This window comes from Atheta coriaria, unplaced genomic scaffold, assembly GCF_025399875.1.
Source record: "Atheta coriaria isolate IRGN ID8LTWV9N9 unplaced genomic scaffold, Caltech_Dcor_3.1 hic_scaffold_9_pilon, whole genome shotgun sequence".
Classification (NCBI taxonomy): Eukaryota; Metazoa; Arthropoda; class Insecta; order Coleoptera; family Staphylinidae; genus Dalotia; species Dalotia coriaria.
The window spans coordinates 12032406-12058083 of record NW_027045451.1 but is presented as its reverse complement, the minus strand read 5'-3'; the positions used below and the strand labels follow the sequence as shown (position 1 = coordinate 12058083).

Here is a 25678-nt window from a genome sequence, read left to right as displayed (position 1 = left end):
TTTTTAATTTTAATGGTGACACCAACACGCCACCTACGTCTTTTGACTTGTGCGGAACTAGTAATATCATTCGCATGCAAATAGGCAACCAAATTAACATGTATATTTTGAACATGTGCAGGATGTGTATTTACCCCCTCGCACTAATAACCACATCGACACCGCATCATTTTCCAAACCCACTAGTAATTTTTTTTTCGTAATTTTTTCCAAATTACGTTCCACTTGTTAAAAAAGCACGACGGCATTTATAGATTTATTACGTATGTGAGTGTATCCACAGTGGGGCCGTTCGATATTTTCGGACGCGGTCGTTTTTTACGAGACAGATGCGTTACGCCCCCAATGAATATTGATAAGGAAATATGAATATCCCTCCACATATACTTCAATGTCCTCTATGTGTGTGTGTTTGGTTGCGTATCGGCCGCAGACTAATTTACGGTGTCTCGAAAACCATACCAACCGTCGGAGCGCACACTCATTTACATAATATATGTGCACACAGTGCTCACGAGCACCACGCGGATGTGGCAACGCAATTAAATCTGTGCCAGAGCGAGCTCGGAATTAGTCGCTGGCCCGGCGTGTATGCGGTGTATTGGTTTGTGCGCGCTGCTGATGATGATGGACCCACTGTTTGGCCTCTACAAATAATGGGCGACAATTAACAATACGGGCGCGCATACTTAACCTACAAAAAAAGGCATAAGTAACTTGCCATTTGTTGACCGGTGAAGTATTTCTTCAGTGCTTAGATTGGTTCCGAACATTAAAATTTAATAAAAGAATGAACACAAAAGTTCTGTGTTCCTAATATTTTGTTCATTAACCATATTGGTCAACTAATGACTTAACTAATTTATTTTTTATTACTTCTTTATAATCTATAAGCGCTATTCATGTTGGAATATTATGCGTGGATGTGAATGAGTCTGTTATTAACTAGTCTTTTATTAAAATATACCAATGATCAGTTTTTCTATTTGAGATTATATATTGGTACAAAATATTATTTCCGTAGGCAAATGCGCAGGCGCAAGCTTCGTCCCGTAAATAATGCCCGTAGATAATGGATATTACTCACGGCTTGGACGTCCGTATAGGTATAAAGTATCACTTTGTGTGTCTAAAAATTTTATTCAAAAACTTTATAAAACCCTTCACCTTTATCAAGGATTTTTTTCTTATTAAATGTATTTTCTTTAATAATTTCCACAATTAATACTAAAACTTTAAAATCCCAAGTAATCTCACTCCAAAATCAAACAACTTTTCAACCTTTCTTTTTATCATTTTTGGAAATGTTGTTTTGATCTTTGAAGACGTGTAAAAGATGATAAATCATAACCATCTCAAAGTTGAGCTTTCGTACCCTATGGGCACAACGCCGAAAATTACTATGATTTCGACTAATATAAACGCAGACTGCGATGTGCTCTGGAAGAAAAATAGGCGAAACAAGCAAACGATGCGCTTTATGCACATTTATAACGCGTAATTATAATGCTTAAATTTTCGGCCATGCACGTCACCGCTGATGAAATAATAACACGTGTGTTATCGCTCATTCTCGGGTCGGCGTGATTTATCAGCGATGTGCGATACGGATCGCGCATGGACCGCGCGCAGGGCGAAACGAACATCACCCACCGCGCGGTGGGACTTAATTACGGCAATTATAACCGCACACAAGATGTAGAAATGGCTATAAAATAACATATCTATAAAGTTATTTTAATTACAACAGCAAAAGTTACATAACAAACAATAAGTGAGTTTTATTTTATTATATTCATGGTATGTTGATTCATTTGTGCATATTTGGTTGCCTTCATTAAACTATTTGTATTTTATCACTAACTTTTGCCCGCGACTTCGTCCCAGTAGTGTTTAATAAAAATGTATTTCGTTTTTATTATCCTTTTCAGACATAGTATGTGCCAATTCTATCAATATGATTCGCAATTTTATTTTAAACCAATTATTTATATAAAGCATTGCTAATAATGCATTTCAGCGCGCCATCTCGGATTCAACTATTTAACTATAACTGTGATTAAATCTCACTGCCAACTTTTATCCAACAAAAAAGGGCTGTCTTTAGGGTTTTCCCGGCAATTATTCGAATTTTTCTCGCCGTGAAAACCATCCTTGGACTTTAACGAACATTTTAACAAAAAAATGGCCAAATTGGTCAAGGTGTTGATGAGTTATGCGTTTACCAACACATTGTGCGATTCATTTTTATATTATAAAGATATGGGTAATAATTGTCATGAAAATAAATTTATAGTGCATTACTTCAATTACGATTTTCAAAAAATTTAAATGAGTTTTATCGAAACAATAATGACGCAGCCATTACCTTCATGTAATACCATAAAAATGTTTAAAATTACTACCATAACAGTAGACACTGAATTATTAGGCGCAGCGCACTATGCTTCCTAAAAAGTTGAGACACTTAAAACCAAAACAAAACGAAACACAAAAGCAAGATGTCGATAAAGTCAAAAAAAAAATGAGAAAGACGAAAATAAATATACGCCGATATTATGCTACGCGTTTACGTTTCGGATCGGATTCGTCGATAAGTGCATAAAGCCGCGCTCATAACGAGCGTATAAATAATCTAATAATCTAATAGTAGTATCTAATATAGTGCTTAACATAACCTCACTTAGCCGTACTTTGGTAACTGTGATTTTCATTGGTCAGCTTTCGATTTTTTCTTCTCTCTTTGTAGTTATTGTTGTTTTATGTAAAGTTTGAGTTTGTGTGTTGTGTGTTATCGGGAAGTTTCTGCGTTCGGCGCATTGTGCGTCCTGCGTCGCCTTGTAATTTTGTACGAATATCGCCATCATCCGCATCGCGCGCCGCGTTTATGTTATGTCCATAAATATTCGTTCGATGTGCGGCCGGCCACTATAATTTAAAATTTAAAGCAGACACCGGCGACCGCCGCTCGTAGACGCGCTCCGAGTTGGATTAAAAACAAAAAACAATAATTTCGGGTCGCTTTTATTCGGACTATATCGTCATTCGGTCGGCTGCTCGCTGTTATCAGCGATTCGTATCGGTTTTATGTAAAACGCACGCTAACCGGAATAAATCATTATGTAAAAATCTCACAGACTTTTTTTGTTACAATTAGGGGTGGATAATTCATAGTTTGGTGTCTGTTGAGGATTTTAGAGAGCAGGTTTTTCCGTGTTTCTCGGTTATAAAACACAAAATCCACAAATATTATCCACATTCAATTTTGAGTAAGAAAATTGGGTTATAAATAAGTATTTTGATCAGATGTCTGCATAAATACAGTTTTTACTACTAAAAATCGCAAATAATTATTTTATGGATAATTTTTACACATAAAACAATTTTCCCGATTTTTATTTGCTTTAAAAATTAGTCTTAAACTCAAAATAAACAATTTTTGATAGAAAAAAATCTGCAAAGATAAATTTCATCAAAATTCAACTAAACCCCTTTTAATTCCCTAAAAATCAAAATTTAGTCAAAAATATTGTTTCTCCACAAAATTAACAAAAATATAAATTAATTTTCCGTTTACATGAAAATATTTAAACTTTTACCTTTATATTCCATTAGATAAATTATGTTTGGTCAATTGAGCAATAATCCCCTTGCTAAATTTCACATGAACGAGCAGAAAAAGGCCAAAAAGAAGTGACCAAAACCCCACGGAAACCTTTTAGTGTGTGCGCACAACGGACATTAGATCAAGATGTCAACAACCACTGACTGACAGTGTGACATCTTTATGCTCTCATCCCCTGTGCGCCTCCACCATACCAAATCCAATAAAACATATAATAAAAGAGTGAATGAAAAGTAAGAGTATTTACATTAAGTGTATTGAAAAAAAATCTAGTACTCACTCAGTATTTGCTTAGGACCAAATGCACAGTAGCCAGAGGAGAAAGACGTAAAACCGGCAAAGCTGGAAACAAACGAATATCGATTCAATGCGATACGTACTCAAAGAAGCCCAGAAAAAAAGACAATAATAAAAAAAAATCGAGCAAAATGTGCGCAAAACTCCACCACCAGCACTCCTTTTTTTCTCTTGGTACAAATAAGTTGGCGAACAAAGCACGAGAGGAGTAAAAGAATAAAGCGAATGAAAGAGAGTTGCTGGGCATGAGACTATGAGAGCATGAAAGAAATTGCAAATGCATATTCGCCAAATATTCAACCCACACATGTGTGTGTGAACGTGTATGATACGCCGGAATCGAGGCGCGTAACGTGCGGTCGTGCCCGTGGGCGCAAATCCGTTTTCACCCTCGCGCCGGGTGCGTAACCACCCCGAAAACCACTTAATTCGGTTTCTTATAGCTACAACTCCCAACTCAAAGTGGGATATAGCTATAAAATCCCAAACGGAAAAAATCATTTTGCGTCATTTGCATTCAAAGAAATTCAAAACAAAAGTAAAACACGCTGTAAACTTACAATCAGTAACGAATTATTCATATATACTTCAACTATATGCAACTATAATGACAAATATTCAAAGAATGTTTTTTAATTAGTGTATACTTGGTTGCCTATATTAGAATCTTTGTTGTTTTGGTATAGGTTATGATTGAAATGATGAAAATCGAAAAGAAATTATAAAGATGTTAACAGAATGTGTGTATGTATAATGGCGGCGGCGGCATAAGGACGCTACGAGTAAAAGTTGATTGCCCCCGGGGGCAGCTCTGCAAATGACTGCACGCGAAGCAATATCGCATCGCATGCGTGCCGCAGCATGTGCTTAATGTATGCGAAAGCTGCCCGACAACCAGAGTCTTTCCTCAAGACGAAATCAAAATTTATTTTTAATTCGTTGCGGTGCGATGCGCACACCTTGCGCTTCATACGAATTTACATTTTTATTGTCATAATCATAATGATGATAATAATAATATCAGCAACAATGAGAAGCAAATAAATATTTTGTAGGTATGTCTATGCAGTCCGGAGACTGATTTCGGTAGAAGAACGAATTGCGCCTCGGGGCGGCGGCAGTGGCGGCGGCGGCGGTGGCGGTTCGATACGCGGAGATTCTGCGCCGTTGGCGTAGACGCTCCCGCCGGCAAAGGGAGCCCTCGCCGACCGCCGCCGGGTGCACACCCTCATGCAAGCTTCTCATTGGTCGCCACAGCAGCCGCCGCCGCCGCCACCGACAGCAGAGAGAGGAAATCTTTGCAGACTGTGCGCAAAAATACGTTTGTGGAAAAATGTCAGGCACACGCGTCGCAAGCATATGAGCCGCAAAGATGAAACTTTGCGGAAAATAAAAGAAAATCTAATTGAAAAATCAAAAATATATAAATATGTAATGAGAAGACGGTTTCGCTTTCGTTTTGGAGGGGTTTAGATTTCCTCGGGAATTTTCCACAAATGAAATAAGAAAACATTTTTTTCACTTTTAAGGGGGAGAGCACAACACAAACCGAATCCTCCCTTCGTTTTAAGATTATCATTTACATTTCTCTCTTTGTTTTGCGCGCATTTGAGAAAAGAGACAAGAAAAACTTGCAAATATTTTGATTCGTTCTGTTTGCTCTTCTGTTCATGAAAACAATAAATGAAATCAGCGACTAAAAGAAAGCTGGATAATCAAAATCAAAATCTACAATTCAATTTGCAATTTTTTTCATTTCGAATAATAATTAAAAATTGCAGAAAAAATAATTACGAAAAAAATATATTGTAAGCCGCTTTGTATGCTAGTGACCCATAGCCACCAGCTCAATTACTAAAGACGTCAACATCGTGACAGCATCGACGCAGATCGTGGAAAATGATTGAGCGTTTTCGTCATCCTCGGAGCATGTTCAATATGTGCACAAGTAAAAGCCGCGTGACGTATGACGTGTGCCATGATTAACTTTTCAACATCAAGCGCAAAACAAAAAAAATCAAAACACATCACACACACATTGATATTCTTACACAAAATATCCGAGTATGTACATAAAAATATTAACATTGCAATTTTCAAACTTGTAAGCTCCCAACATGAATGGTTAGGTTAGATGGATTTGGTAATGTGGATGTGGAAATGTTTGGAGGGAACGTATCGGAGCCTGTCGGGGCTGGATTCTAATTGGAATGCCCGCGGGCGACGCTGCGTACACGACGGCGGTCCGCGGCGGCGGCGGCAGCAGCAGCAACATCATCCCCCCGAAACGCTGAGCGCACGCACAACCAAACGCATCACCCTCACTTCATCTCGTCGTCTCTTCATTTCGCGTTTCGGCGTTTCCATTTCTATTCCGTCGTGTTTCGCGTATTAGGCACATGAACAACGATCGATATTGGGTTGAAAATTGAATATTCATTTCATTTCAAGATTATTCATGTACATCTATCCATCTACGCAAGGATAACCTAATTCTTTTACTATTAGTCATGTTCTACTTGATTATCCATAGTGTAAGTAATGTTTGAATTTAATAAACATGCGTTTATATACTACAAATGAGATAATCATAAATTCCTAGTCGGGAATAAATTCATTTCGCCGTTTGACAGCGTTGATTATGATGTCAAACGCGCATTTTATGCGCGCGATATTTACGAGTCGCGCCTCCATTAATATTATTCATATAATTCAAGTGCACCGGGCTGCAAAATGCGTGTGCAAGACACTCGCGCATGTCGTGTGTTACACATATATTTTAAATCGCGAATTAAATCTTCTCGCTGCCGTCGAGGAGCAATAAAACGCAAAAACCAACACGAAATAAATGCGTCCACGCAACTACAAATAAAACACAGCAAACGCCAAACTACTAACAAGATAAAAGTTGAAAAACAAATTAAACGTAAATAAATGAAGCGCACAGGTAACATGAGCATCATGCGCGCGCGTCGGCAAGTTTTACGAGCGTCTTTTGTTGTATGTGTGTGTGTGTGTGTGTAGAGGGCATTAAAAAATTTACGTCGATGTCCAATTAGTGTAAAAAGCACTAAACATTGCATTGAAAAACAAACAGCACACAAACATAAAACTGCCAATAAATTCTTGTATTTTAGATTAAGTATGTTTTTTTTGTTGGGTTAAGGTCGTGGTGTAATTTGGCTTTTAATTGTGGTGTGTAATCGAGTGTGTGTGTGTGTGTGTGCCGAGTGTCACTTTATTATACGGGGGGTGTGTGTATCCCGCCTCATTTTCATACCCGCTGGAGCGCATCGCGTTCATTGATTGTGATTGCGCTCTTTCGGCTTGTAGTTTGCGTGCAATCGAACGCGAAATTGCCTCTTTAAGGCAAACGCACCCCCCTAGATCAAACAAACGGTGTCATCGCCAAACAACATGTGAATAGTGACAAATTAAGACCACACACGTCTCCAAAATTTTAGTAAACATGTAATTATTTTATATGTTCTTCTTCATGATGTGAAAAATGGTAATAATGAACTTTAGCACCATCTCAGGTTTATTGATTGAACTAAAACTGTGATAGAATCTCCTTATCAATTTTCATCGCTTATTTAACACCCTATATATCATAATTTTTAATGTTTTAATAGTCATTCTTATATTCCAGATGGTGAAGAATAAAACAAATCATAGATCCTCAAAATCTGTCCAACCATTCATGAGTTATAAACGTTGTAACTAACACAACTTATTTTCAAACACAATAAATATCCCAAAAACTTTTGTTTACTTATTTCAAACACATAAAAAATTTAGGTTAATAGTTTTACCCTACTTGTTAAGTTCTGTTGTGTATGTTGCCTATATTGTGTCACAATACTTGTATAAGTTATTTGTTGTTTGTTCGTTTGTTGGCGATCTCATCAACATATGCACAAGATAAACGTGAATTGTGAAAATTGTGCACACGGGTGGAGGGCGAGAGGTATGCAAGGGACGTAAGAAATAAAGTAAACAACACTTGTCGCCCGCGGCGGCGCGACGGGCCCCGGCGCCGACATATGCAGCGGCGCAAGTTGCCCGCTTTGTGTTTTAAGCCTTCGAAGCGGAGACCAGAAAATGCGAAACCAGTGTGTGCGTATGCGTACGAGTACGAATCTCCGGATCTGTATCCAGGTCTCCCCTTTTTCCTCGTAACTGTGCGACCACCAGCGTAACGCATCTGCGTCCAACCGGGTTTCTTTTGTTCAGAGATTATCCCTTTTCTTCCAGTACAGAGTTTAACAGCTGATACATATATTTGGTTGCCTATAATGATAATGAATATATTCGCGCATGCGCACTGGAAATATAAGGCGGAGCATAAAATTGAAAAAATACATTATTTTTACTTGAATCCAGTTAATTTTCTAGGTAAAAATTATCCTTTGCCTTTTGGCATGATCGTGAATTCTCACCGCCCTTTCTCGCACCACCGCTAATACGCATTAATTTAATTTAATTCCGCCCGGCAGGAAGAAAACCGCCGCGTCGAAATTCGAAACTCGCGCAAAATCGTGCGGCGACAATCCAATTATCGCCGACAGAGCGAAAAATTCCCACATACGCTCTTGTTCTTGATGCACTACCGCCCCCTGTGTGCCTCTACACCACGAGAGATATCAGCATACGCGAATCGTGCACCAGCAACAGCCAAAGAATGAAAAAAATTACGTATACGAGCGTGTTTATTCAATCTTGCAACTGGCGAGCGGACAGCAACACAGCAGCAGCACAAGAGAGCTTGGAATTCCACGCGGTGCTCTTGCATGTGCATGCGAAACGCACCAGGAGAAAAAATAACGCAGCCACCCCCGGAGGCGCGCAGTGTTTTCTCGTTTCGCGCAAATTGCAGGCTCTCTCGCCGAAAAACCCTTCCGGTGGTTTTGCGCGAGCGGCTCGCTCTGAATGTGTGTACGTGCAGACAACACAACAGCACACCCCCACAATACCCATGGAACACTTATATAAAAGCAAAGAAAAAAATACGTTTTCGGTGGTGCAGTGTTCAATTCTTGCACAAAAACGTCCACAACAAAAAGTTCGCTGGAAATACTTGTGTGGAAAATGTAATTTATGAATTTAAACATATATGTTGATCGCTGCGAGCATTTCGCGAATACCACAAAATGGCGGACGTTGAAGCCGGGGAATGTTTGACAGAATGACAGCCGTTTGACAGCGCCACACGCGCCCATACAACCTGGAAGCAATTTCTGCGCCTTTCCTCTTGCCATCTTACTTTTACCTACGCTCATACATTGTCTGGAGTCTAGATAAATACCAACAAGTTAATCATTTTTTTTCCGAGTTGAGATTCTAGGTTATGTTAGGCAGCCGTATTTAATTTCTCTTTTGTTCTGCGCCTTCGTGCGCCTTCAATTTGATTCCCCGTATGGCTTGTTGTCTTCTGTTTTGTTCTTCGGCGATCTCAAAGCGGTGTACGTGCATCGGCGATGTGCCGGTTGCAAAGAGCCCCTTGGGGGACAATCGTTTCGGCGTGCCACACACATACACCCACGTGATAATACAAGCGATGTGTGCGTGTCGGTAACCGCGTGCAGTGCAATGGATGATTGTACAAGTGCACCACAACTTCTTCGCCCTACGATTTCAGTTGTTGTTGAGCATCTAGCCCCTCTTGGCTTGTTGGCCAATGGCCATTAGTCGCTGTGCGCCCGAGTATTTATTATCAACTAACCAACCGACAGGCAAGAACAACGCATATCGCCATCTACAGGCGCATACAATAATTTATAAAAATTTATACTAAAAAAATCATAAATTTAAATAAAATAAAATAAAATCAAAAAATAAAATAAACAATTAATTTTAAATTTTTTAAAAATAAATAAATAAATTCCTAATGTTAAATATTTTTGTGTAACATACTGTGGAGGAGCCCGCTTAAAGAATAGCGTAGAGGCAAAGGCGAAGCCCAAGAGAGAGCATCTCGGTTGGGTCACGACGATGGCCGGCGGCGGCGCATGACCAACCGGACGGCAACACGCGACCGCCCGCCGCGGGGGTGGTAGCAGCCGTTCGCCGTGCGCGCCAGCTCCGACGCGGACGCCTCCGAGGCGATTCGTGTCGAGCGCATAAAACCCGCACCGAGGAGCTTCACGTAAATGCAGGTAACTAACTACTCACATTCTACACGCTCAACGTACGTACCTACACAAACGCCTAATACAAGAACATTGCAGCAGAACAGCAGGGCGAGCCGAAGAATGCAGGAACGTGCAGCAAAGCGATCGTAATGACTTTGAACTTGTTTTTAATCTCGCGCGTGCGCGCCGCATTATTAATTTTAGAAATTGCAAGAATTTTAATTATCGATACAAACAATCACCACATAAAAATAAATTAAAATCAGGTGATATTAATTTGTAGGGTTACAAATTAAATCCTACATAAAGCTTTAACCCCTGCGCAGGTTAAGCCCTACTACGTGAAAGTAAATTTTTGCTCCATTAACAAATTGGCCCACACACGAAATGAATTAAAACTGCCCCACTGCTCTTCATTTGGATTTAATACAGGTGTTAAAGTTTCATTTACATTAATTACTTCATTTACCACCTGCCACCAGATGGCGCTGTTATGACATAACCAATATTAACCTTAAAATTCCATATTCGGCTGAAAATTGATTTTAAATTAAATATGAGATGAATGTCTGTATTTGTATTCTATTCTGGTTTTCCATGTTGTTATTCGTATATCTGTTGTGTTGTCTAACCGTTTCGTGTTTGTTTAGCTAACGGGCTCGCGCGCGCGCAAGCAGTGGATGTAATATATCACGTTTTCGACATTTACGCGTGTAATTATGATCTCGCGCAGGATCTCGGTACGCAGGCAGGCCGCCGGTCGCCGGCCACGCCTTGGCGAACTAGGATAATCACTGTTGCGCTTTTTTCTCTTCACAATTTTACAAATGATGCCGCAAAGAATTAAAAAATAATTAGCGAAACGCGAAAGAATTTATATAACAATCGAAGATTGATCTACGTTCGGTTGCTTTGCGAGTCTTTTGACATTAAAGTAATAATATTAATGATCCTGAGTATTTTCTCTTGGATTGTGTTAGTGTGTGTTTGTGTGAGATGCTGCAGGTTGGGGTCAGATATCGCCCGGGGCTGGGCGTTTCCTGCGGGGCCGCACGAGATTGGTCGCAGGAGTCGACGGTCGGTGCGACGATAGGTGGAGTCGGCTGCTCCTTGCCGGCGGGGTTGTCGCGCGTGCGTTTGCTCACCCCCGCTGCGCCTCCAAGGCACGCTCCGGGCGCCACCGCCAGACGCTCGCCGCCTTCCGGAGACATTCCTGCGAACTCAAACAACGACCGCAACGAACACCGTCGAAACTTATAGCGCGTATAGCGTAAACACAGTGATCAAGTGACTTAAGTTAAGTAACTTCACATCAGCGCCATCTACGACTACGCAAGTGAGTATATGACAAGTAGCGCCATCTGTGTAGAAGTGTAGAGCATGGTATTAGCGTAAAACATGTTTGCATAAGTTTAATTACTTTTTGTTTCGTTTTTGTTGATTTTGTGTTGTGGAGGATTTTATTTACCCTTTGAACCGTTCGTTATTCTTTTGTTTTGTTGATTCTTGCGTATAGCGTGGTGCGCGCTGTTTGTTTCTCGATTGTTTTTGTTGTTTTAGCGACGTTTTGTGTTTGCTCGCGCGCACATCTTGATGAAACAATCAAATTGCAAATTTCGCCTTCGACCACACGTCACTCCAAATCGATGTGGCGAATTTTCCAATTTTCGAGGCGTTCATCAATCAGCACAATTCATTTGTTTCAAAATCAGAACCGGCTTCTGATATTTTTTAACGCACAAATTGGCAATATGTTTGACTTGCGGTATACGCACCGAACATACGACTTTATAACTCTAAATTAATTTTTGAACCCGGATCTGTTCCGATGGTAAAGAGTTATTGATTACACATCGGACACGTGCGGACGTGCTCCTTCGTGTACCTACGTTTCATCGTCATGCAAATTTAATTATTTTCAGATAACTCAATCGCACTCAAACGCCGCGCTCTCGACGGGAAGAAGCGCAGCGGCGCGAAGGCGCACGGCGTGACGCCCGGGACGTCCCGTTGCGTCCACCTTCCGAACGCTTAATAAAAACAACCCGACGACGTGTTAACAAGTGCTAAACGTCAATAAACTACAAGAAAAACACTGCACAAACACAACGCTCGTTTGTTTTCATCGTGTTTCGCCGCATAGATGACGTTCCTATCGACTTTGGAGAGCAATACTTGGCAGGTGAGTCAAAACATAACCTCATTTTACATCTATTTTCTCATATTGTTAAGAAAATTGCCAAAAATACAGTTTTTCTTAAAAATGTCTATAAATTGATTTTGGTGATACTAAAAATTTAATTTACATAAATTATTATCATTATGTCAATTTGCGTTTTGGGCATAGTTTGAAAAGTGATACCATAAAGTTGAAAATTAGCATCAACACATTCCGCGCGCCAAGCGGTAGTGGTAGATATTGGCTACTGGCCTGGTTTTCGAGCCATAAACCGATTATCTGCTAATTTGGCGGCGCTTGATAAGTTGATGATGGGCGCGCGCCTCGCCGGCTCGTTGGCTCGTTGATTGCACGTTAATGCCATGCAATTAGCCCGTCGAAGCCGCGGCGATGCATTAATTCGTGGCATTTCGTCTTATTTGAGGCTAATTTCACGGTTTATCATCAATTATAAACTGTTTTGGCAGTTTTACCACATGACGCCATCTACACGCCAATAGCCTATATAAATTTACGATTATGATTTTTACCTGCGTTTATATTCTTGCTGCAGTAAAAAAAATTAAGAAATTCTTACTGTTTGTACAAGCTAAAAGAGTGAGAAGTCTGGTGGTGGCAGCGCAGGGCGCATTTTTCGATTCGTTGGGCACGAGTGCAGTTAGTTGCGCGCGAAGTCGAATGACACGCTTCGCGAGGCGTGACATCAACGTTTAGCCAGCGCTAAACAAGCGCCTTTTCCTCTGCGGACCATTCCACAACCATTGCAACTCGAAACAAACTTAATAACAATTTCTTTAACTTTATCAGAATCACCACGTTGGATTCATCTGGTAGTTGCTAGTGATAAAAAAAATCTTTATTTCTGTTTACTTACTATGTTTAAGTAAACATGAAAATACGCGCTGGAAAGTGTTTTGTTTTGTGAAAAGCGATACGTTGATGACGTGTTTGCGCAGCGTTTGTGTTGCTTAACGAGCTGCAGGCACTCGACAACCCTGCGCGCCATCCACCCTCAAAACACCACTTCAATGCTCGGTGCATGTAAATCATAAAAAGAATAAAAAACTGTCGTTTTGTGCAAACTATGCAAGCTTCTACTATGTAGGTATTTATATATCTACTACTATAGTTTTTGCGCGCGATTTTATCCGCGTAGTTATTAGTATGTAGGAATGTCTCGATTCCTATAATAAAATTGGATAGGTACTTTATTTTAAGAAATTGTGAAATGCCAATATTGCATTTTAGTGCCATTTTATATTCAATAATTTAGCTAATACTATAATTAAATCACCTTTCCAATTTTCATCCCTTATTTAACACCCTTTAATTCATAATTTTCAAGATTTTAATAGCTATTCGCATATTCATGTCAAAGACGTATCCAACAAACCAAAAATGATCAAAATTTGTCCATCCGTTTTTGAGTTATAAATGTTGTAACTAACACAACTTTGTTTTATATAGAAATTTTTCCTGTTTCTATGCAAAAAAAAGTTTGGTTACTATGCCTCGTGTCATTGTTGTCCTTGAACCAGTGTCACTTTATTATCGAACGCGTTTGTGGGCGTCGTACTTTGGTGGTCCTTATTATGTGGACAGATGACACGTGTCCAAGGACGAAGGCGCACGTTTCGATTAATATCAAAGTCGAGTACGAGCAGGGAATTCTATTGACTTAGTGCGTACGCACCACAAAATTAAAATGGCTCAATATTAAAAACTTTACTTGCTACTTATACGAATTTATCCTAAACATTTAATTAAAATTTTAAATATATCCTTAAATAAGAAAAAATTAAATTTGTTGTCCCAACATGTCAAAAACAAAAAAACGTTCAAAGTTAAAACATATTAATGCGTAATTTTATAATAATTCTTTTTGATCTTGGAAAATAAAGTTTAAATGTGTTGCGAAATTACCAAAGTGAGGACTTTTAAGGAAACAAAGTCGCCGCACCATTTACCCACCCTTTGCGCATTTCACCCTTTCATGGGGTGGCGCGAGTAAAGGTGGTTCAGTCGGTATCAGCCGGTATGAGCCGATTTTCATCGGTTTTTCTTTGCTCTCTGCCGGCGAAAGACGGCACTTTGCCGTGCACGATCGTTTGATCTTCAAAGCGAGCTCATCGCCCTTCGTCCATCGCCCTTTACCCTTTGTCCTTCATTTGCATTCGCCGCTAAATAATACAAGAATTTAAAAACCGATACACTTAATTTACTTGGTACCAATTCGAAAAAATTAATTACCAACCTACAAATAGCTTTGTTTTTGTAAAACAATGACGTCACATTAATACCATCATTGCAGTTGATGAAGTTGATGAAGTTAATGAAGTTGATGGGCCGATGTGAAGATGTGAACATTGAACAAAAAGCGACTCCGCTGTAGATCGCCGGCCGGCGCAAGAGAGGCGGAGAGGCGGCGTGTGCGGCACGTGCGCTTCATTAGTCATTAACTCATCAAACCATCGACCGAAACATCAACGCGCAAGAGAACCTGCTTCCACTGTTGACCATTAAACGAGCACTTTTTGTTTGACGTCGCTGCTCGTTCAGCGTTCAATGCGACCAGGACAAAAAGTACTCTGGCAGACTATTATGTATTATATTACATCATAACCTATATTATGCTGTAGATACAAGTATACCTACACCAAACAAGAGACGAAAATCTACTCAACTCTCCTAATGTAATTCGTTAAAATATAAAAAAACGGCTGTGTATTATGGTTAGAGTTGAAGCGTTGCGCTTGCAGGACAAGAGACAAAACAGAATTGAAACGAACGCCACGTGGCGCACTCCAAAAATAACAACAACACGGCGTATGATTAAAATTCACGCGAATTTGATACATATACAGGTCGAATGAAAATTGACACGTGCCGGCTAATAATACTAGGGCCTAAGAATCAACTTGATATCATTTTTTATGTTTTGGTTTTGCAATGGATACTTTAATGGTTCATGAATTCTAAATTACTCGATAACCTAACAGTTTAATTAATATTTTAATTCTAAAAAGTGGTAATATAATGCCCTTTTGTGAATGTAAATATACAAAACACAGTCGTGTTAGTTACAACATCAATAACTCAAGAACGGCTGGACAGATTTTGATGATTTAGGATTTGTTAAATTCGCCTTTGCTCTCAATAGCAGAATATCTATTAAAATGTTGAAAATTGTGATTTTAAGGGTGTTAAATAAGGGATGAAAGTTGATATGAAGATTGTATCATAGTTATAGTTACATAATTAAATTCTGGATGGCGCTTAAGTGCATCATAGGCAATTCTTAATTCTTTAAAATAAAATTGCGATTTTTGGATGGAATCAAACCACGAGAAAGAAGTTGCAGGCAAAAGTTAATACTACTTTCTGCAAAACTTACGATTACTTACCATCTCCTCCACTGTTGACTTTTTAAACTTCCAACTTAAAACCTTTAAAACTTTTAGACTCAAGTTCCTGAATATTCCCGCATGTTCACGCATATTCAGTGCTGGACGAACGCGCTGCTCGAAATTATCAACTTAAAATTTTTGTATAATTGCCGCCATCAATCACCCTCGGCGCACCGAAACTCGTAACGCGCTTAATATGCCTTTATTGCTCTCGTTGATGTGAGCGCGCGCGCCGTACCTTTTTTCCAAATTGCTCTGCGCCGCGCGCGCGCGTTTTCCTGATGCATACTAATAAATAATAAAATCTCGCAACGCGTCCCGCGCTCGAGAAATCATCGAAAAGTGGTCTCATCGATCAAAATTTACGCTCGCCGACGATGATGATTCGTTGGGGCATATAGTGCGCGGTAATCGGCGTCGAAATTAAATCAAAAACCAAATTGATCCATACCTACTTAAGTACGAGTACATAAGCATTAAACATTGGAAACTCATATGCATAAATAACGACTATTATCTTAGATATGCAACCAACTATACACTAAAATTCATCCCGTGCTGAATTTAGTTTATAAATACTCATTTTAATGTGTTAAACACATGTAACGCTTTGATTACTATACGCGCATGTTAAAAAACAACTAAAGTTGATGAAGAGTCCTCCGCCCACGCCGTACAAGCAACGTGTGTTACATATTACTATCACATACATACACATACATCGTATCTGACTTTTTGACGTTTCATTCTTTCAAACATTTCTCGTTCTTCCTCTCCGACCAACACACCCAGGCCAACACCAAAGAATGATGATGAAGAAGATGAAGAAGAAGTCTTTTAATCATCCGTTGTCTTGTCGTTCGCGCTTCGTTTCCGTCTCTGTGGAAGTTTTGTTTTGTTTCGAGATACGAATATAAATATGAATATGCCAAGTGCATAGGGAATCAGAATGTGTTCGGCTGAGGCTGTGCCATAAGTAGGCACTTGGTGGAGAGAAGATGCGAGCAGATACAGCAAGAATTATGAGTGTTTCTTCTTACCGCTGGAGAACTCGGGCTCTATATGTTGGTTCGTTTCGTTGCATAATGAGTAATGCCAAGCGCACCACAGCGCACTGCACCTGCTTCGATAATAATTCATTGTTCGAGTTTCCAATGTTTCAAACTCGTACAAATACATATACACGGCGAGTCTTGCACCAAATCATTTTGCTTCATTCGTTATTATTTATCACTGTGCACGCAACATTCACGAATATAATTTGTTGAGGTTATGTTCTCGATTTTATTTGATTTTTGTTATTTCTAGGGTTTTGTGGCTGAAATATAAGTAAGTTGGTATAACCTATAACATATTGTTACCGTGCCGAGTTTTTGTGCGTTTGCTGTGCATTTAAGTGTAATTTGTAACACCGTAACACGCTGGCCAGACGACACGACAATGACATGATTGACGTGACATGACGAAGATGACTCGACTGGACCGTCGTAGCACGCGATACACTTACCCGTGTAAAATATTTCCACACATTCTGATCTTCTGCTTCTTTTTCATCACAAAACTCTTGTAGAAACCTAAAAACAAATTGAAATAAGTATAACATAACCTCGAATATCAGGAACGTAGACAATTTCGTTCAGTTTATGACAAATTTGTGTCCCATCACATGCTTAATTAGACAAATGCTTACAAACGTGTGCGCTGCGTCTGCTGCGTGCCATATGCGAGGGTCGCTGGCGGATGGGGAACGGCGATAGGCAAATGAGTCCGAAGGGGGCACGGTACGCGGCGACGCATCGTCGATTATTTAAGGATATGCAAATGTCGCGCAGGGGAGCGCGCAATTTCAAGCTCTCTTAACCACGCGAGCGTCGTGTGCGACAATTACACACCAATTTAGATATGTATCAACGCGTGCGACGGATTTAACGCCGAGCCGCAACCAGAACCAGAACACACTATGTACACGCCGCGTTTTACTAAAGAGTTTTAAGGTTAAGCGTGATTTTGGTTGCATATATAATTGTTTAGTTTTTAAGAATTACGACGGTTTACTATAAAAATCAAATACAATTTAAAATCATACGTTATTTTGTTGTTGGTGTAGTATTGGTTGCCTATATTACCGAAATTAAAATTTCTAGATATTTATTGATGTTTTTTAAAGTTTAACCAAAGATTTCACATGAAATAAAGGTTGTTTACTGTTATTCCGACACTAACACAACCAACTAATACGTTTTCCATTCTTCCACATTTAATTTGAATGAATTACGATGTTTCCTAAATGTTCTAAAACAAAGTGATTTATGGTTTTTGCACGTTTCGATTCGTAAGATTGTACGTATTTCGATGATGTGATTTTTAATTTGTTTTAATTCCTCTCTAAATTTTAATTCGATATAATTCATTCCCTCGTCGCCCGACGACCCCAATTTATGGCGATTAAACTGTCAAGAAGTTCGAGGTAAGAAAAAACGCAGCACAGCGCTCTACGTTTTCGTGTAATTTCTTTCCGACGCTCGCACCCCCGTCAAATAATCAAAAAAAAAAACTAACCTCACCAACCATCCGGCCATATATTACTCTCGACGCGGGCCAAACTCTTATTTCATTTCACGTGTGTGTGCGGTATGAGACATGACAGCTCAAAGTAATCGGCTTTTTAATCGAAGTCATTAAATGTTATTAAAATATTATCAAATATCAAAGCATCAAAAAATATAAAATTAGTCTATTTATAGAGAATTTAAATTTTACCTAAGAGTGTAATTCATAAACGTAAACGGCTTTGATGTGTTATTTATTGACGTTTTCTGTAATTATTATACTTTCAAAACGTTCGTTGCGAACAGTTGACGCGCACGTCGAACAAATGCGACAAATTATTTTCCATTTTTTTCCACCCCGGCTTTTGTGTTGGAGCCCCCGTGATTGGATTTATAACCGCCGCGAGTGATCACAACTTTCATCACAAATCAAAAAATGATTTCGTTTTGTCTTCCAATTAGTCGCGTGTCATTTGCAACAAAGTGTGCGGCAATTACAAATTTTTAATATCAATCAATCATCATTTGAAAAAGTTATTTTATTAAATTGAATCATTTTACACCAAAATAATATTTTGCCAACTAAATAAAAAAGTCCTATATAGGTATTTATTAATATTTTTAATTTAATTTAATAAAAAAATTTAAAAAAAATTATGTCGGAGTTGCAGTACAAGTATCGAACATAGCATATCAATTTTTGTTGTAAGACTAGCTTTTGCCCGAGACTTCGTCCCGGTGGTGTTTAATAAAAATGTATTTCGTTTTACTCTCTTGTTCTAAACATAGTAGGTATGTGTCAATTCTATCAATAAGATTCGCAATTTTATTTTAATGAATTTAATTATATAAATAATGCATAATAATGCACTTCAGCGCGCCATCTCGGATTCAACTATTTAACTATAGGTAACTATGATTGAATCTCAATGCCAACTTTTATCCTATAGAAAAGAGCTGCCTTTAGGGTTTTCCCGGCAATTATTCGAATTTTTCTCGCCGTAAAAAACCATCCTTGGACTTTAACGAACATTTAAAAAAAATAATTGGCCAAATTGATCTAAGTGTTGTTGAGTTATGCGCTTTCAAACAGATTTTGCGATTAATTTTTATATTATAGATTATACCATTTAAATTTTAATGCATTTGACACTGCATTTGCCAATAAAATCAATAAAATTTAATTTTTGCAAATAATAGCTTCATTATATGAGCCGTTTATTTTGAAAGTGATCTAACTCCGTTTTTCAATTTTTGCCGGTTACCATGGTTACATGTACAACTTCATGTTATTTATCAGTGACGCACTTCAGATTGCTTATATTCAGAGAAAATACGGTACATTTTTTACACATAGGTTTTCCGAATTAATTGAATAACTGACCCGTGTGGTTTGAAAGTGGCCTAACTCCATTTATAGTTACATCAAGGTATTTACTATTGATAATGTCGGAAAGCAGCGATGAAGGTAATTTCAATTAATTAGTATTTACAAGTCCACCTCATTTTTGGGACAATTGCGTTAGTTAATTAACCTGTACGTTTAATTAATATAAAACTTAAAATTTACTATCAAATTATAGAAATTATTGCACCCATGAGGAAGAACCGAAGAAGACCACTTAGTTCAGATAGTGAAAAAGATATAGTAATTAATACCTAATTAAAAAAAAAGCGAATAAGAAAAAGAGTTATAAAACAATATTCCTCGTCAGAGGATGAAGATTCAAATAACAATGGAGAAAAGATTGATGCACCATATATCCAAAAAGTGCGAAAGATAAAACGGAATTCAGGAAAAAGATATTGCAGTTAAACCGGAAGTATTGTTCATGAAAAAAATTTCGAAAACAAAGATTGTGGTTGTCGGAATGCGTGCACAAAAAATTATAATGAAGAAGAAAGAAAGAATATTTTTAAGAAGTTTTGGGGTTTGGCAGATTTTAACAAACAAAATGTATTACTTCACGAAGCTGTCTGTGAAACGAAGACGTTTTTTTTCTTCAATTTGAAACATCTTAAATTATGTTGAATGGACTTGGGCATTTTCAAATTTTATAATGAATCTGGCTGTTAATTTTGAAAGTGGCCCAACTCCATTCTTGATAAGGAAACGCACGTTATTTACTTAATAATTGCCACTATTTTAACAGGAACTTTAAATTTAACATCCTAAGATACGCTTAAGCAGTATGACTCCTTTGTATCTTATACGTATATTTTTAAATTCATTGAAACGCAAAACTTTCAATATCTCGATTTGAAGATAAATGGAGTTAGGCCACTTTCAAAATAAGCGGCTCATATGCAAAAATTAAATTCTATAGTAATAATACACCCAAAACCGTCCATTAGTGCTTGTTTCAATTACCCAGCCTGTTGTTATTTATTTAAAAACTAAATTAATTAATTAAAAATCGCTAACCTGCCGCCTCTGTAGGCTTAACGCACAAATAAAGCAAGATATTCTTCGGCGGTGCAAACGAGGAGGGCGGATGTGTGCGGCGCTGATGCGTCGTAACGCCCTTTCGCCACACACCCCTGCAATTAACCGGTAGCTATTAGTTGAAACGCGTGGCTTTAAACTTTCAACTTTACGCAACTTATAATACAACTAATCTGCGCATGCGCAAAGCGCAATGCCTAACCTGATTCCTCCACATACCTACATACCACACATTTCATTTGTGGTTAGCATCGAACGTCGGCTGGAAATAATTGTCAATAATATTTTAATTGCGTTAATTTGCTCTGTGTGGTAGGAATTCTTCAGCAGCAGTGTGTGTGTGTGTGTTGTGTGTCGCTGCGTGCGTAATAGGCGCGCGGGGCCCGATATAATAATAATCTCTACCTGTGAGCGATTTACGGTTTCTTTTTTAATGACCGCGGACAGACGGACCATAATGGCATCCCATCGACGCAGACGCACTCCACATAAACCGAACGAAACAAATGAAAACACTAATTCATTCGCCGCACCGAAAATCCTATAACGACGCGAGCGAGCGAGCGCTTAATTTATTCAACAAATTCAAACGCGCGATGCCGCCGAGCGAAGCGGTTCAACAACTTTATAATCGATTCGGGGGGCATTTAAATAAAATCTATGAATGAATCGTATGAGTTGTAAAACTATTATTTACATAAATTTCAAAGGTCATTTATTTTATGTTTGAGTTGACATATAACTTCTGAACATAGCCCACCTATAATAAAAGTTCGAATATTGCAAATAATAACTGAATTAATTGCACAATGAAATCAAAGGAAAATTGGACATAAAATTTAAAAATTTATTTTTTAATTAAAAACACATTAGTGCCTTATGTTTTGTGTCATGTGTCTTGATGGTTGCTGGCCTCGCGTATTTTGTTTTGTGGCGTCGTTCAACATCTCAACGTTTTTTTTTCTTTTTGTTTAGCTTTTATCTTTATATAAGTACATGATTTATTTTTGACTTGAGTCTTTAAAATTTAAGCTTGTTTTACTATACTTATAATACCCACTGATTTAAAATGGCATTTGAAATTTGCTATATTTTTGCAGATGTAAATTTTCGGATTTTGACAAAATGATAATCCGCTTGATTTATTTGAAACTAATGCGAATAATATAATGTTCTAGCGAAGGTAATTTTATGATGGCATAGCATAAGTCATGAGGTGCATAAAAGTAATCAAGTTCTTCTTTTCTGTTTTGTTTTTCGTTGTTTTATAGCGTCGCGAAGGTCTTTTATGTTATTTTAAATGATGTCTTGACTTTAATATAAAATATAAATTAAAACTTTAAACAATATTCATTCAAGCATTTTTTTTTTGAGAATAATTATAAGCAAAAATAAATAAAAACCTATGAAATTTATAAGAAATTAAATTAAATAAAATTGATTTTTGGTCAAAAAATTATTAAATTATATCAAAATACAATATTACCTACATACTTATGCGTTATTTTTTCTACTTTCACCTTCAAAGCACCACTATTTTTCACTTTAGTCACGGGCTTTAGTCACGGGGCAGAAGTTGCGCCTGCGCATTTTGCAAATTTATTCACTGTTATTGATTAGTCCACCATAAACAGCCGTAGGCTATGAACAATCAGGCAAAAATCAATTTATCGTCATAAAAATCATTAAAAACTTCTTCCTAAAAGCAAATTTTAATTTTTCAAAATATTTTTTCATTTCTCTAATAGCAATGATTTCAAGACAAGAAATTTTCAAGACACCTTTTTTTATTGATTAATTGATCGTAGGTAAAGATTTTTCTTGTAAATTTGGAAGAAATTAAAAGATTAACAAATTTGTCAAAAATTTCCTCCTCGCTACACTTAAATAATTGTCTTAATTGCTTCATTAGCCATTAATAACATTTCATTTTTCATGTTTCACATCATTCTCCCGCATTCTTATTGCTTCCTTTTCCTTTAAGATTATTTAATGCGGTATAGATGTAGATTCGTGGCGCTGATGCGGTGGTCGTTTTGTGTTTTCCTTTTGATTAGTTGTTAATTGCCGGCCCCGGCCCGGCTCGTCCCTTTGGCTCGGGTCGCCTTGATTTATATATAAATCAAAAATTAACGAATACACAAGGCGTAAAATTACGTTTTGTGTTCTTGCGCGCGCCGCGCGCACCCTTTTCACTTTTCACCTTCCGACAAACGCGCCACATCCATGTGGGCATATGCATCGTGCATCGGTGCCTTTTCATCGCGCGTCGGGGTTTTTAATCAATCCGAGAAGAAGAAGAACAAGACGAAGATCTCGTTTTGTCACATTCATAATTCATATTCGCCTTTAATCTTTACCTTTATTTCAGATTTAAGATGAGAAAAAAAAAAAATAAAAATTATGTGGGCATCTGGGGTCTCAGGTCAAAACAAATCGTTAATACACATTTACGAACTAACCTGAATCACACCATCAGAAAAAGCATAACCTGCTTGTAAAACCAACTCATAATAATAACATAAAAACACTCGTTTTGCCCGTTTCTTTTTCTGTTCAGTATGTTTAACATTTTTTATTACACCGAAACGGTAAAAAATTAATTTGGTAATAATTGCTTTGTCCACACTCGACACACATTCATAATAACTAATAGCACTCTTGGAGAGTGACGCGAATGACACAAAAAACAGGGTGTTCACTTCACACATAATACCCGCAAAAGATTTATTGTTCCATACTTAAAATACAAAAAACGATCTGTAATTTTGCAATTATGTCATTTCGTTGCGGTTTGCAAAACTTAAATTTTTTAAAAATTATCCACAACGTCAATCAAACCTCAAAAAAACTTTTAAAAAATAAACCAAGGGTAGGACATAGGGTATGGGTGAATTTAAGGGTGAGTTTCATTTGCGGACAGGCAATAGATGTAATTATACGCGTTGATGCCCTTTCACGTAATTGAAACGCTGCTATTCACAACGAAAATCTAAACACACGTACACCAACCCACACACAAACAGCGTTGTAATCACAATCCACTGTGACTGAAGACGACACAAAGCCTGGCTTTGTGATAAACAATCGCAATTCACCCCGTCAATAAACGCAAACATCAAAATATCAAACATAATCAAACAATTCGACTGAAACAATTGATCTGCAACCCACCATACACACATACACATATATTGAGATATAACCTAAAAATGAGTCTATTACATTTAGTGTTTGGTGTGTTTAATGTTTATGCGATGACACCCGATGGCTGTCCTTCTGTGGACACGATTGTGTCGTTGATAGCTAATTTCCAACTGTAGGTAATCGAAAGCTCTTGCGGTGTGCTTAAGGCCATTGTGATGACCACCCTTTCAAGCTAATGGTGTGTAAATGCATATGCGTGTGTTCTGTTAGTGACAAACGCACTCATTCGAAACGCACCCTATCTTCACTGAGATTATCACAGGGATCATGCGTTCAAAATGGTAACGTGTAATTATCAAATGGAAAGAGTTTGAACAGCACTGGTTTAAATTGAGAATGTTTTGCAACTGTGTAATGCAGATATGGGAGTTGAGTGCATTGTGAGAGTACAAAGCGATTGAAAGGGCATGATATACTCATAGGTCGATTGAAAAACGACGCATTAAAGATGCAAACAAACTGTAAATATAATCGACCCGGTCGACCCCCATCGATGACGACGAAGGGTTGTCATCTTTTGATGTTTGTATGATGATGGTTTTAAAATTTTATTCAGTTTAATTTCGCGTTTGATTGTCTGGCCAAATGGCACGATTTTGAGATTAGTATTACTAGGTAACTATTGCAAATGTTCAAAGTAATATTTAATTTGATTGGTTATTAAGAGGAGTGCAATCTTATCGAGTATAACTTCATGTTTTCCATATCAGTAGAAAAGAAATAAAACATAGATATTTCCATGGTTTTCCGACATAAAAAGTGATAGTTTAAATACCTACAGACGGGCAAATCCGGGGATAAAGTACTTTAGTCACGGGTATTATTTACGGGGGTGGAGCTTGCACATGCGCATTCTCCAAAAATTAGGGCTTCACGCGATACCGAGACTTTTCTCGTATCGTTTCGTTCTCGTCTCGGAAAAGCGAGACGATACCGAGACGAGACGTGTTTTATCAATTTCTCGGCGATACCGATACCACAGTCCGAGTCTCGTTTTTGGTCTCGTTATTGGTCTCGTTAATTTTTTTTATGAAGTTGTTATTAGAAAAATGGGAAAGGTCCAATATATGAAATCCAATATATGACCATCTGTGAAATATTTCTTTTGTACATTCAAAAGAACAAGTCAGTAACCAAATATCATGACCTTTTTGACTTTTTGAAAGTTTTATGAAAATTTTGTCTTTGTTTGCACATCCGGAGACATATTTTTGTGTTTTTCTGTACTTCTTGAAACAAAGATATTGTATACATCTGGGTAACTTAGGAATTGTAGACGTGCGCCGCTTACTTTCAACACAAATCAACTCGATTATTGTACCCTAGTATACAATAACGTTTAAAAATTTGAAACATTATAAAATATATTTTCAATTAAAAGTGATGCAATCAAAAATTAATATTTTAAACTATGTATATATTTTGGACTTACTTTACAATAAAAGCAATTAGCAATTAAATGACTAAACTTTTGAACTGCAACAATCTAAAACTGAGTTCTACTTAAGGCTTCACATGATACCGAGACTTTTCTCGTATCGTCTCGGTTTCGTAACGCTATTCCGAGACGATACCGAGACCGAGACCGAGACGATACCTTTGATAGTCTCGTCCAGTCTCGTCTCGTGTGAAGCCCTACCAATAAACTCAGAAATAACTCTTCAAAAAATAAAAAAAAAAATAAAAATTATCTTATTCGTATCACTCAATTCAACTGAGTTTATTATTATAAATTTAAAGAAGCTACATTAAGAGATAAAAGATACGGGGTTTGCCGAGACAGTTGGTTTACAAACGAAACTTGTAAAATTTCGAACGGAAATATTTGAAATAT

The 25678-nt window shown here is 37.8% G+C and overlaps 2 long non-coding RNA genes across 2 annotated transcripts in view; one reads left to right on the top strand and one right to left on the bottom strand.

Moving 5' to 3' along the window:
• The window catches only part of LOC135799441 (uncharacterized), a 42247-nt gene that overhangs the window by 999 nt on the left and 15570 nt on the right, over nucleotides 1-25678 (bottom strand). Inside the window, exons 2-3 of the long non-coding RNA XR_010550004.1 lie at nucleotides 17150-17216; nucleotides 3906-3967 (exon numbers count right to left, since the gene is read on the bottom strand). This is a non-coding gene — a long non-coding RNA (uncharacterized lncRNA). The remainder of the gene's footprint in view (nucleotides 1-3905; nucleotides 3968-17149; nucleotides 17217-25678) is intronic.
• On the top strand, nucleotides 19450-19962 carry LOC135798538 (uncharacterized). The gene is made up of 2 exons (XR_010549735.1): nucleotides 19450-19659; nucleotides 19775-19962. It is a non-coding gene; the product is annotated as an uncharacterized lncRNA (long non-coding RNA).